At 34.2% G+C, this 12,839-nt stretch overlaps 1 protein-coding gene across 2 annotated transcripts in view; it reads left to right on the top strand.

Annotated features, from left to right (window-relative positions):
- The window catches only part of Mgat4c (MGAT4 family member C), a 660,796-nt gene that overhangs the window by 620,423 nt on the left and 27,534 nt on the right, over positions 1-12,839 (top strand). For both annotated transcript variants that reach the window (XM_021205410.2, XM_029542037.1), the window contains exon 5: positions 1,064-1,113. The gene's annotated coding sequence lies outside the window, so the exon portion shown is untranslated. The remainder of the gene's footprint in view (positions 1-1,063; positions 1,114-12,839) is intronic.

Genomic DNA, 12,839 nt, shown 5'->3' with positions numbered 1-12,839 from the left:
GAGGAGGAGGAGGAGGAGGAGGAGGGGAGGAAGATTGGAAATGGTCTACTAAAGATACAGGTCTGTTATAAACCAGTTGACCTTGAATGAGTATGATACTCTGAAAGGCAAATGAGTTTATCTTAACTCATAAGCATGGACTAAGAGAAGTCAATGGAGACACCATTATAGATAACTGACTAAAACCATGGGGACTTTATAGATGACTGTGGCCTTTATATGGACTTTAAAAATTATAAAATAATATATGCTTGAAATTTTATTGTTAAGAAAACAACATCTATGCTCCTTCTAAGAGATACATTAACAATTCTGAGCAGTAGTGGATTTTCAGTAATATAAAAGCTACTTTTGTGTATATAAGAAAGCATTAGTGTTAAGCAAAGCTATATTTATTTCTTATTCTTCCTTTGGTTAAAGCAAATGCAAAAGACTTTAGAATGAGGAAATCTTTTACAAAATGTGTTCCACATTTTTACTATAGTACGGCTTTAGTTTTCTTGTGAATGCCCTTGTTAACATAGTCTGGCAGACATTCAATAGCCAACTGTGTTCCGGGCAATGAATTTATAATGTTGTAGCAGGAACAATCTTGTGAATGTTGTAAGCCCTTATAGATGATGGAAAAATCAATATCATGGATAAATTTGTAGCACACTATCCTATGTATTTTTAGGTGAAGAAAAACTCAGTCCTATGGACTAAAATTCTTTTCATAGAGAAAATAGCCCAAAATATAAGTGAAATATTTTAAAGTATAACTCATTGATTAGCATAAAATCAATTATGTTAAAAATAATTATATATGTTACATTTATATTGTTATATTACGTATAATTTAAATTTTTATTTGATAACTTTAAATGCATAATTTAATGTATCAAAAGAGTGTCTTATGTGTAATAAATTAAGCTAAACGTACCTTTTATTTTGGATCTATTTAAAAATATAAATAAAAGATGATTCAGTTGCATAAAAATAGCACATTTTATAGAATCTTGTTCTTTTTATCAGAAATGGGTCATTTAACTATAGTAGTAATATTGAACTTTCTCTCTTACAGGGTGACAATAGCTTTTATACAGGACAGATTATGTCAGCTTCTTTCTTAAGGTAAGATGGTATTGTACTGCTATATTCTGAGAGAACCTCTGTGTGTGTGTGTGTGTGTGTGTGTGTGTGTGTGTGTGTGTGTGTGTGTATTCTATAAATAAAATTTTCTGGTAGGAGCTTCATTTTGCTTATGTTTAGGAATCTATTAGTTCTTGTCTATTAAAATTGAGTAATGGGATAAAAATATAGTATTTTTAGACAAGAAATGAAATATAACTAAAATAAGTAAGTGTAGAAAGCATTTCACAGACATACTAATACATTAAATTTACTTAAGAAATCAAATGCATTGTACTTTTCATGAATCTCTAGATTTTTCAGTTGATTTACTGGATAGCTAACTATGCATTGTTATTTAAAAGTTGGTTATCCCTACCAAATAGACTACCAATTTGAAAACCCAAGAGTTTTTGTTTTATGAAGATGCTAACACTTAAAACTTCATGTTTTTCAGATAAGTGTGAATAGAAGTCGTTTTCTTTTTTGAATTAAATTCAATAACTACCCTCTGCCAACCCTTATATCAAACTAATTTATGACATCTACAAATTTTCAATATTTCCTTCTGCGAAGATTTTATGCTTCTATGATTTCTTTCCCTTCCCTAAAGCTAGGTCTTTTAAGCACATTAATCTAATCAAACTGCTAAGGTTTGTCAACAGAAAAAAATGGGTATAACATTTGTTTGAGTAATTTGGAATAAAGGAGGTAATTCGTGTTTATCTTTTAATATTTTATGCTTCTCAAATAATATGAATTTTAATGCTTTGAGATTCTTTTAATTATCATTATTACATATTTATAATCTACAAAAACAATAGATGGAAAGCCTATTTAATTTATGTTCATTGGTGTAATTAACAATAGAGTTCCTCGAAGTAGGACATGATTAGACATTGGATATGAAAGTACATTTTCACAAGCTGTTTTCTTTTACATTTATATTACTTCCCATCCTGCCCTGTAGCAAATACAATCTGATTTTCTCCAAATATTTGAAGTAAATATGATTCATCTTTTTTCTTGTTATATCATAGAGCAGAGATCTGTGATTTTATTCCATAATTCTTGCCTGCTCACTATTCCAACTAAGCAAATCTCACTCAAGAAGGCAATAGCAAAACACCCAGCAAAGAACACCAATTGAATAAATTGAGTTGGGTTTCTCAGCCTGACATAAGAATATTTTCACAAGTGGTAGGCATATCAGAATCCAGTATCAGCCCATTGAACATCTTCATAAACCTGTTCTTGAAGTAGTGAGTTGCGTACTCACTACATTTTGGAAACAATACTAATACAATTTTCAGAAAACACCATAGATGTGTTGAAATAACATACTCTTTCAAGAGAAATAATGAAAACACAGTGTTGCCCTTTCAGCACAAAAATACATTTTTGATACTTCTATTCATCTGAAAAGGTTTTGGAGATCCCCAAGAAATCCTTCAAGTACAGTTTAAAGAGCTGATAAATTAGGGACTCAATATTGTTTTTCTCAGTGAGTCAATGTGTAGCTTAAGCCACTCTTGGTTAGGCTTCAGTGTTCTCATGTGGCTTAGTAATTCATTTGGAAACAACTATTGAATTGTGAAGTAGACACTTGCCATAAGGTAACCTTGATTAAGAAGGGTATGACTAGATATTTTCTTTATTTACATTTCAAATGCTATCCCAAAAGTTCCCTATACCCTTCCCCGTGCCCCTGCTCCCCTACCCACCCACTCCCATTACTTGGCCCTGGCATTCCCCTGTACTGGGGCATATAAAGTTTGCAAGACCAAGGGGCCTCTCTTCCCAATGATGGCCGACTAGGCCATCTTCTGCTACATATGCAGCTAAAGACACAAGCTCAGGGGGTACTGGTTAGTTCATATTGTTGTTCCACCTATAGGGTTGCAGCCCCCTTCAGCTCCTTGGGTACTTTCTCTAGTTCCTCCATCGGAGGCTCTGTGTTCCATCCAATAGCTGACTGTGAGCATCCACTTCTGTGTTTGCCAGGCACTGGCATAGCCTCACAAGAGTCCGCAATATCAGGGTCCCTTCAGCAGAATCTTGCTGGCATGAGCATTAGTATCTAGGTTTGGTGGCTGATGATGGGATGGACTCCCGAATGGGGTAGTCTCTGGATAGTCCATCCTTTCATCTTAGCTCTAAATTTTGACTCTGTACCTATATCCTTTCATGAGTATTTTGTTCCTTATTCTAAGGAGGAATGAAGTATCCACCCAGTGGTCATCCTTCTTGGTTTTCTTCTGTTTTGCATAATGTATCTTGGGTATTCTAAGTTTTAAATCTTTTATTCATTTGTCAACATACTGAATGTTTTACCATGGTACATAAAAGATACTTAAACCATGGAAGTGTTTTTTTTTTTTTTTTTAATTCTAAGAGGACAATTGTATACTCTTAATTATAGTGAGCTCATTTGATGAGAATATGATTTTTTTAAATATGTATTTTAAATATGTATTTTTTAAATATGTCTTGTTTGCATGTATGTCGGTGTTAGATCCCCTGGAACTGGAATTACAGATAGTCGTGAGCTACCATGTAGGTGCAGGGATTTGAACCTGGGTCCTCTGAAAGAGCAGTCAGTGCATTTAACCATCGAGCCATCTTTTCAGCCCGAGAATATGTTTTAAAAGCAGACTAAGTTCATGGTTGAAAAGGAGAGCCCTCTGTGCATGTGCATGTGAGTGTGCGTGTGTGTGTGTGTGTGTGTGTGTGTGTGTGTGTGTGTTCATGTGTGTAAAAGAGCATATATGTGTGTGAGTACACTCACACATACATCTCTCTGTGTATGTAGGCCAGAGATCAAACTCAAATTTCAATTCTCAGAAATATTATCAATCATCCTTGGAACATGGTCTCTTATCATCTTGAAGCTCATCAAATAGGTTATATCAACAGTTCTCAACCTCCCTAATGCGGTGACCCTTAACACATTTCCTCATATTTTGTTGAACTCCACCATAAAATTATTGTCATTGTTACTTCATAAGTGTAATTATGTTGTGAATCATAAAGTAAATATATTAGGTAAGGGATATCTGATATGTGACCCCAAAGTGGTCATACCCCAGTGATTGAAAATCATTGGGCTATAGTGTCTATATGTGAGATCCAGAAACTCTGCTGTGTGGTCACTGTGCATGACCTTCTCACATGAGTTCTACAGAGGCAAACACTATACTGACCAATAGAGCCACCTACTGGGCACTAGAATCATGCCCTTGATGAGATAAACTATAAAGTTACACAACAAAGGAAGTGCATGTAATTGAAGTAAGGTAGAATACTTCAATGGCAACTATTCACAGTACTACAATATATGAACAGTATATGACTTTTTTTTTAAATTGTCTTTTGTTGGTTGCGCTTTACTGTATATAATAGAAATCCGTAAGAACACTTCTAACATATTAGTTTGGTAGTATATGATACATGTTCAACTATACCCAGAGCATCACAGTTAAACAATACCATGATTATATCAAGAGAATAAAATAAATAAATGTGATATTGATGGAAAGTTTGTTATATTTAAAATTTTACAGATAGTACAAATACTATTTGATCTGAAAAGACATAAATATCTAGATGTGGCAAAATCTTAATATACTTAAGAAAATAGAAAGTAAGTATCAAAAATTCACTTTCAAGCTCCAGAGGTGGCTCAGCTTAGTAATCATGAGGACCTGTGTTGATCATCAGATCAATCAACAACTCAAAAGTCATGCATTGTGCTTGTAATTCCAGTGCTGGTAGAGTGGAGGGAGAGAATTCCTGAGTCTGGCTTCCTGAACTGCCATCCTAGTACTTGGTAAACTGCAGGCTAGTGAGAGAACCAGTCTTAAAGCACAAGTTGGAAGGATTCTGAGGAACTGAGAATGATCTTTATACCCCTAGGTGCGAAACCAAACTAGAAATATAAATTACACCAACATAAACACACACACACTCAACCTGATTTTCTTCAGTTTATTATTAAATATATGTCTTGAACATGCTTCATCCTTATAACTAGACAAATACACAAATCAGACTGTTGCTTATGAATAATCAAAAAAAAACCAACTAGATGCCAGATAAGTAAATATAGTGAACATGATAGTAAATATAGTGAACATGATAGGCAACTTTACAGTTTTGATGTTGGTGCTTTCCTTCATTCAGAGAGACACTTTTTTTTTTTTTACAGTATATCCTCCATAAATCTTCATGTAGAAAAGGATCATTCCATTAAGACCAGAATCAATAAAATTTTGCGGCTTTCATTCCCTTTAATGTCTATATCAGTGCTCCATAATTAACTCTGGAATAATAGGCATAATGTCAATGAGCAATTAGCGAAATTAACAAAATGTCAAGAAATTTGAACAGGCAAAATTTAGGAAATAAAGAATCTTCCCCTCCAAGTTGAAGGAGGTTTTAATTAGATCCAAACAATATTGCAATGTGGGAATGAGTTATGACAATGTATTCTAATTTCTACAAGTAGATATTTATCTTGATATTCATCTTTTCTTTGTGGTGCTAGGGGATTTAACCACCCCAGCTTTTCATACTTGGATAAGTCAATACTTTATGAAATCTACAGCATATTAACATAGTAGGTGCTATACTAATGCTCCAGGGATTTTTTTATATTTTACAAACTGTATAGTGATTTGTTATTGGTATTAATAAATTTAAGATTCATAAATTATTCTCATCTCCCTTTCTTCTGCGTCCCTTGTTATAAGTTAAGAGTCCTGGATTATCATGCATTACTATGTAGAAATAACTTATACAAATTCACTGTAACTAAATAAATATTGCTGTATATGATCTTCTACACAAGAGTGAGAAGAAAGTTCTAGAAACAATATGTGAAGAAATGTGTAGGCTATTTTGTTCAGTTTCATTTTCTGTACTTCACTGAGATCCTGAGAATGAAACAGATGTGAACCTTCTTTTTTCAGTTATCATTACCCTTGGGGTGAATTTATTACTACGTAGAATGTGATGTGTTGTTCACAATGCATGCATTTCTTACATAAGGCTGAAACCAAACTGATTATATCTGGCACTCAAAGTAAAACGCACAATCATGTATGAGCCAGTAATAATCACTGACCACTACAAATCCAATTTAAGGCTCAGTATCAATTTTAGATGTTATATGAAGGTATTATTACTCTGATATTGGAATGGACATGTTAGGTGGTTTTGTTACTGGTTGAATATAATGGCTACATGCAATACTATAATCTTGTACCCTAAGGACAATTTTGCATCCTTTCAAATATACTGCAATGGATGTTGGGAAAGCTTTTGCTAAGCTCAATCCAATCTTTATAAAATTGAGTTAGTTATGTGCACTATTTCGCATTGATTTTATTTCCTCTTGGCATAAAGGTCAGTGAATTGTCTTCACCCTTCTTTTCAGCTTGCATGTTCTAGCTATGTTTGATTTTATGTCATTTTTGAACTTTAATAAGCAATTAATCATATTTGAGCCACTTTGTCAAATATAGTGACCTCTGTACCACAGTATAACTAGTATTATACAAAGAAGTAATGCATATGTATTTGCTGCATCTTAATCTCGTTCTTTTATTCCCTTGTTTAATGCTTTTAATTTTAAAAAAGGCTACTTAGGGAAGACTCTCTACTTGTGGAATAAATCACCGACTCATAACTCTCTTTAGAATGCAGCAGCCCAGTTTGTTGTTGGTCCAGAAGTTTCTCAGCAAGCACTTGAAACCACAGAAAGGCTTTTTTGTTGTTGTTGTTATTTTCATTTTTGACTTAAGTCTGTTCAGTTTTCTTTTTTGTTGTCATTTATTCTACACATTAAATATAGTAAGATACAATAATACAGGACTCAGTATTATAAATCTTGATCCATACTTGAATGACAGAACCTGGTATAGTAGTAGTTTTCATTTTATAAACACAGGCTATTTACAACCAATTTTCCTTTTCACCACAATAAGATGTTAAGATTCTAAAACATAAGGATAAGTTTGTATAAACATGAGGATGGCCAATGCTTTAAGTTGCTGAAACTCTTTTGTGTGAAATTGCACATGAGTTACACCATTTACTGTCAATTTTTTTCTTCCTTCCTTTAAGTTATGTCATTCAAGATTTGATATATGCTTTTTAAGTTTCAGTGTGCTATTCTTAATAGGCATAATAAGCATAAGAATAAATCCATTGATCTCTGTAAATAAGAAATTTGTTGACTGTCATTAGATAAATGTTTTTGACTGACCCTCAAAACACACACTTGTGGATTTAAGTTAATCTATAGTTGTTCTCTTTTCGAAAATAGCTGTTCCATCATTTCTCTTATAATGTTAAATAGTGCTATAGACACTAATTAAAAATATAAAGAGGCAATCCTGGAAGGAATATAATTGCAGTGTGTCTGTCCACAGGGATGCTCCATTGAGTCTAAGGAAACTATCTTCTCTCACATCATACATAATCATTGAAGAAGATAAACCAAAGATTGTAATAATTCATGGCCTTTAATCAATATTTAAGAAGTTTCTAGCCTCTATTTCCTTTAGGGAATTTAGGCCTCTGATAGCTTCTGATATTTTAAAAAGAAACAAAACAAAACAAAAAACAGGAAGTTGTGATTACCCAAAGCTGAAGGGGAAAATAAGAATTCTCACATATCTAAGAGGATTTGTTGTTTTGGTAGATTTTATCAGACTAGATCTAGGTGAAAGTACTTTAGCTGTATGTAAATGGGCTACTTGGAGCTATGCTAATTGCTTATGAATGATGGCAGATTCAATCCTGCCCTACTGTTACCTGGATGTAAACTTTTATTTTCCAAGCTCAGTCTGCTTTAGAAGCTCTTCCTGCTTTGATCTGATACACATTTGCCCTCAACTAGGGTGAATTTTAACAAGGCTGGAAAAGCTCTCTCCACGGGCTTATTCCTTTTAATGGATTGACTCAAATGCTAAACACATAAAACCTGGAGGTACCAGTCATTGAACACAAGTTCAATTCTTTCATAGTCGCAGAATTGTTTACTCTTTATGCTCAAGTGATAAAGAATAAATCAAATCACCCACCCAATTTGTATCCATGTCAAGAAATCACCATAGAATTCTGTCATATATAATTTTGATATTGATTAGGCTAATTTATTCCACAGTCTTTTTTCCCCACCATCTATTGAGCACGAATGGCTGCATTTTGAAATCTTTCAAACAAAATTTCCTTAAGCCCTGTAATAGAAGTATAAATTCCATAAGATCATTAACTTTGAGTGAGGAAAGAGTTGAAAATTAAACTGATGTGCAACCTGAACACTTACCAAGCATTTAGTTATATTAACTTAATAAAAAAAAAAAAAAAAAAACCTTGCAAATCAAGTACTGACATACTAAATTTAAACTTTAAAACATGGTATTAAAACTATTACTAAAATGATATGACCAGCCAGGAGAAAAGTCAGAGTGTTTTCCCTAGTGTCCCAGGCCTCTATATTCTATTCCTAAAGTTGATACCTCAAAATGAGATGATATTTGAAGCTACCTTGACACATAATTAAGAGTTAGGTAAGCATTCAAGGAGGATGAAATTTTGAGTTATATAGCTGTCTCTTGTGAGGCTATGCCAGTGCCTGGCAAATACAGAAGTGGATGCTCACAGTCATCTATTGGATGGGTCACAGGGCCCCCCAAAGGAGGAGCTGGAGAAAGTATACAAGGAGCTTAAGGTGTCTGCAACCCTATAGGAGGAATAACAATATGAACTAACCAGCACCCCCAGAACTCATGTCTTTAGCTGCATATGTAGCAGAAGATGGCCTAGTTGGCCATCATTGGGAGGAGAGGCCCCTTGGTGTTGTCAAGATTATATGCTCCAGTACAGGGGAATGCCAGGGCCAGGAAGCAGGAGTGGGTGGGTATAGGGGACTTGTAGGATAACATTTGGGGAGCAGGGCAGGGAGAGGGTATAGGGGAGACTTGCAGGATAACATTTGAAATGTAAATGAAGAAAATATCTAGTAAAAATTGGTTTTAAAAAATGAACTATAGAAACAATGAAACACATAATAAAGTGGATGTTACAATTCAGGAGAAAAAGAGCCTCTTTCAATAGGTAGTGATTCCTGAAATGCAGGCAGGTTTCAACTTCTAACACTTGTAGTAAGGAAAGACAACTTTTCTATTATTTGCCAAAAGCTCCCATATATTTTAGTAGAAGTAGAATAAAGCAGATCTTTATAAAGACACTGCTGATGTAAGCATGAAGTTGGCACTAAAGGAATAAGTCATTTTGACTTAGTTTTGAGACAATTAATAAACCCTTCTTCAGCTATGATGACATAATGCTTCACAACACATTTTGATCAAAATATTAATCAGGAATACAGTCTTCTGATTTCAATGAACATTTTTCATCAGTCTAGTCTATGATTGTTTAGAGAATTAAATGTATAATATTTACAAAGCACTTAACCTTGTGTCTAGCAAAAGTTGTTGCTATAGTGAACAATAGATGCAAAGGATGGAGACCTGATTCCCATAGGATTTACTACAGGAGAAAAAATAATTTTTGGAAAAAAAAAAACAAACATGAACAGAACAATGTCAGAACCTTTTCTGAAACGATGAACAAGTGAGTCTCTGGGTACCCCCAAGTAAAAGTGATAGAGTAAAATAAATTAGGAATCAGCTCAATGTTTGTCAAACCTTATGCTACACTGTTGAGATTTATCAGTCAGGTAGCACTGAAAAGTGGTGCTATTACAATTAGTCAAAATAAAAGGGAAAGATTTAAAACAAATACAGATCACACAGAGAGAACATACATACACACACATGACTGTGGGGAGGGAGAGAGAGGGGGAAGGAGGAAGGGAGGAAAGGAGGGAGAGAGGAAGGGAGGGAGGGAGGGAGGGAGAGGTGAAGGGGGAGGGGGAGGGGAGGGGGAGGGACAGAGGAAGAGTTGGGGAAAAGAACAGACCATGAACTAGAATAAGAACTTTGGAAGTTGGTACCTGTCAGACGTGTTCTTCAATGTGCAAAAAATATCTTAGACTTAGTATAATATTGTATATCTAATTCCAGAATACTGGCACACACTAAGCATTGGTTCAGCAAGTTTGCTGTAAAAAAAAAAAAAAGCATGCATTTTGCATATTATAATATCTATGGATCTATAACTGACTTGAAATAAAATGATAATAAATATATTTCTTTGGCTTGCTATTTCTACTCTGATTGGACTCCACCATCTCTCAAAGAGACATAAATGGCCAATCTTCTGTTGCTTCATTTGCTTGTTAGATTATATTTTCACATGGGAAAAATTGTGCATCTTAAAGGGGAAAAGAGGATGGGAAAAGGAACCACCAAAACGAGGAATTATAAAAAAAAAAAAAAATGCTACGTTGAAGGCTATAAAGCATATTTATTTGAAAGCAAAAAGATGTAGAAATTCTGAAGAGATGGGCCAGTAACAAAAAGCATTTACTTAATAATCTTACAGAGGAGGCAAGTTCAGTTCCTGTCAGCTACATACATTATTCCAGTCATATTAACATTTTCAAGGGAACTGAAGCCTTTTCTGGCCTCCACAGAGAGCTACATGAACATGGCGCAACACATACACTTGGGTACACATATCCATATTAAATAAATAAATAAATAAATAAATAAATAAATAAATAAATTTATATTTTTAAAACATAGAAGGAGATCTTTTAATGCTGCTTCCTTTGTTACCATATGTAATGACTATATTAGTAACGACATCTATGACTAACCAGTTTGCTATGAAGTTTGGATGGATTATAACATAAAATTTGTAGCATAGAGCAAACTCCATACCAAAAGCTTCATGTACTATTAGTACATGATTGGTAATAGTGTAGCGAAAACTACACAGCCATCCATTAAGATACCTTATCTTGTATTTACTTATATTTCAATGCCATTTGCAAATATCAATCCCATGATCATCCCAATGTTCAATAGTAGGCAAAATTAAGAAAATAAAGATATAGTACTTGGAACTCCAAGTTAATCATAAAATTGTTTAAGAAAAATAAAATCACTCAACATGGAGTCAATATTCAGCCTATGGCTGTAAAATGAATAAACTTAAAGACGTGAGTATAACACGTTTTCTCCTTTACTCAATGCATCTGATTTAATCGAAATATTCTATTCCCAGCTGATAGAATCTATATATGGAAAGATCAAAACCATGCCTATACAGTATAGCAAACAACATTTTGCAGTGTGGTTGGAAAACCCTCTCTTGAGGTTCCAAAAATCACTTCCATGTTGGCTAAAGAGAACTCTTTGGAGTGCGGTGGAGATGGTTTAGTGGAGAAGGGTCAGTCTGAAGAAGGAGTCTTATCACCAGTGCTTACATAAAAGCTGGGTTCAGCAGTGTTCTTCCTCTTCCTAAATTATCGAGATAATTATGTAATCATTAAATCTTTGTATATAAATAAATCATGAATGAGAATGAAGGTTTTTGAATGATAAAGTAAAAGTGCAGAATATTTTATATACATGAAATATAAAATTTTAGAGGTCCCTGATTAAATAATTCAACATTGTCACTATGAACTGTTTTGTGAATGCAACATAATTAGAGGAAAGCTGTCAGTACACAGGAAGTTAATCATGATTGTAGTTCCACAGGAATCCACATAGCTCCCCCCTCTTCAGAGCTGGACTGTATCTTCATTTCCTTTAGGGTGAAATGTAATGTCAACTATAAAAATAAAACATATTTACTGAAAGTTTCCTATCAATGATTCATTGCCTGTTTTCCTTATGCTATTTGCTTTCAAGGTCTGCAATTATTTACTGGCTAAAAATGATTTTAGAAGCCAAATTTAATGTAGATTAGATTTTTTTTCATATTTCTTATAAAGAAATACTTGTTAATTGGTACCTTTTTTGAACTATTTTTGTAGCCTTTGTTACCTAAAATTAAAAATAGATATTTTCCCTCACATAATATATCCTGTTTATGGGTTCTTCTACTTTGACTCCCCCTATTTCCTCCTCAACGCCCTTCCTCTTTGAACCCACTCTCTTTCAGTGACTCATTAGAAAATAAGCAGACTTTTAAAGAAAAATAAATTACAACAAAAACTAACACATCAGAATTGAACAAACAGAAGGAACCAAGCCCCATCAAAGGCACAAGCATCAAACACCCACTTCTTACCACTCTCTGGAATGCCGTAAGTTCACTAAGCCAGAAGCCATGTTACAGAAGCAAAGGCTCATGCACCTATGCAGCTGTCTCAGACTGGGGTTCCTATGTGCTTTGCTCTGTTGATTTAGAGAGTTTTAACTTTTGTTGGTGTCCTCCATCCTGTTTGGCTCTTATACTCTTTCTGCCTATTCTTACACAGGAGTCCCTGAACCCTAAGGATTTCACAGAACTTCTCAGTTAGGTCTAAGTGTTCCTGAGGAAGCATGCTCTCTCTCTCTCTCTCTCTCTCTCTCTCTCTCTCTCTCTCTCTCTCTCTCTCTCTCTCTCTGTGTATATGTGTGTGTCTCTGTGTCTCTCTCTGTCTCTTTCTGTCTCCATCTGTCTCTCCATATATATTTATATATATATGTATATATATATATATATATATATATATGTGTGTGTGTGTGTGTGTGTGTGTATACACACATACATATTCATATGTGTGTGTTTGTGTGTGCATGCATGTATGTGTATGTGTG

This window comes from Mus pahari, chromosome 9 (genome assembly GCF_900095145.1).
Source record: "Mus pahari chromosome 9, PAHARI_EIJ_v1.1, whole genome shotgun sequence".
Classification (NCBI taxonomy): Eukaryota; Metazoa; Chordata; class Mammalia; order Rodentia; family Muridae; genus Mus; species Mus pahari.
This window is presented reverse-complemented; position numbering and strand designations above follow the sequence as displayed.